Below are 1,203 nucleotides of genomic sequence, written 5' to 3'. Positions count from 1 at the left end.
TCATGCACTCCTGAATGAAGTGCTTGTGTTTGCTGACCTTCAAACCCTTGCAGGTTCTCTAAATGGAAGCCATGCGGCATTTCCCCTTTCTGAGTGACCTGGCAATTTGCTTGTGTCAGATCTCTTTAGACTTGACAGTTGACAGTGGGCGGGTGGGAGGTGGGGTGACTCTGTTCCCATGTTGCCTGAGGTCTGGAGGGCATGGTTTCCAACATGATTTAGGTCGGCTGTTAAGAGGTAGAGTCCCTGGTAGTATGCAAACCATTCCACTACTAATGGAAAGATGGGGGGTTGGAGTTCACCCAGAGGTGCCTCAGAAGAAATGCCTGGTGATATAATGCCACAAATCCAGCCACCAAAAATTCTATGGGGTAGTCCCACTCTGATACACACCCCCCAAGTCACCAGGAGTTGACTTGACCTCGAGGGCAACTGGTTCGGTTTCTGTTAGACGTTCACGGCACTGCAGGCGATGACCTGAGTAAGCTGCAGAGAACTACATTTCTGCAGCCATTCAATGGCTACCCATCTCCGAAGGCATGAAGGTCGCCATTTTATATGTGCTCTTAAGGCATCCGTCTTGGAGAGTGAGACAAACATACCTCTCACTAGCTCACTGCCCTGGAGTCTAGTCCAACAAGCAGCAACCAGGTAGGACAGAGCACAGCAGCCCCTCTCTGTGCATTTCCCAGACTGTCAATCTTTATAGGAACAAAAAACCTCATCTTTCTCCTATGAAATAGCTGGCAGGGTTTGAACTGTTGACCTTGTGGTTAGAAGCCCAATGTATCACCCAATACTCCACCAGGGCTCTTAGGCTTCTCCAGGGTCGGCAAAGTTGGAAGTGGGTAGAATGATTATGCAAGGGTCTTAGTGGCACAATGCTTGAGCAATTGGCTGCTACGTGAAAGGTCAGTAGTCCGAACCCACCAGCCACTCCTCAGAAGAGACCTGGTGACCTGCTGCTGTAAAGCTGGCTGCTTCAGAAACCCTCTGCGGGCAGGTCAAGTCTCTTACATGGGAGACTTGACGCCCCTCCCCCCAGAAGCATTTATTTCAGAGGACAGCACTGAAGCTACAGCTCAGGGAGAGGGACATGTCTGATCAGAACATACAGGAACAAATGAAGGGGGAGGGGGAGAGAGTGGAGCACGTCCTGGCCCAGCAAGCATTGAGGAAGATATCCCTGCTCAGAGCAGCCAA

The sequence above is a fragment of the Echinops telfairi genome, unplaced genomic scaffold (assembly GCF_000313985.2).
Source record: "Echinops telfairi isolate 266 unplaced genomic scaffold, ASM31398v2 ScPeMD7_53;HRSCAF=182, whole genome shotgun sequence".
In the NCBI taxonomy this organism is placed as follows: Eukaryota; Metazoa; Chordata; class Mammalia; order Afrosoricida; family Tenrecidae; genus Echinops; species Echinops telfairi.
Note: the sequence above shows the minus strand (reverse complement) of the source record.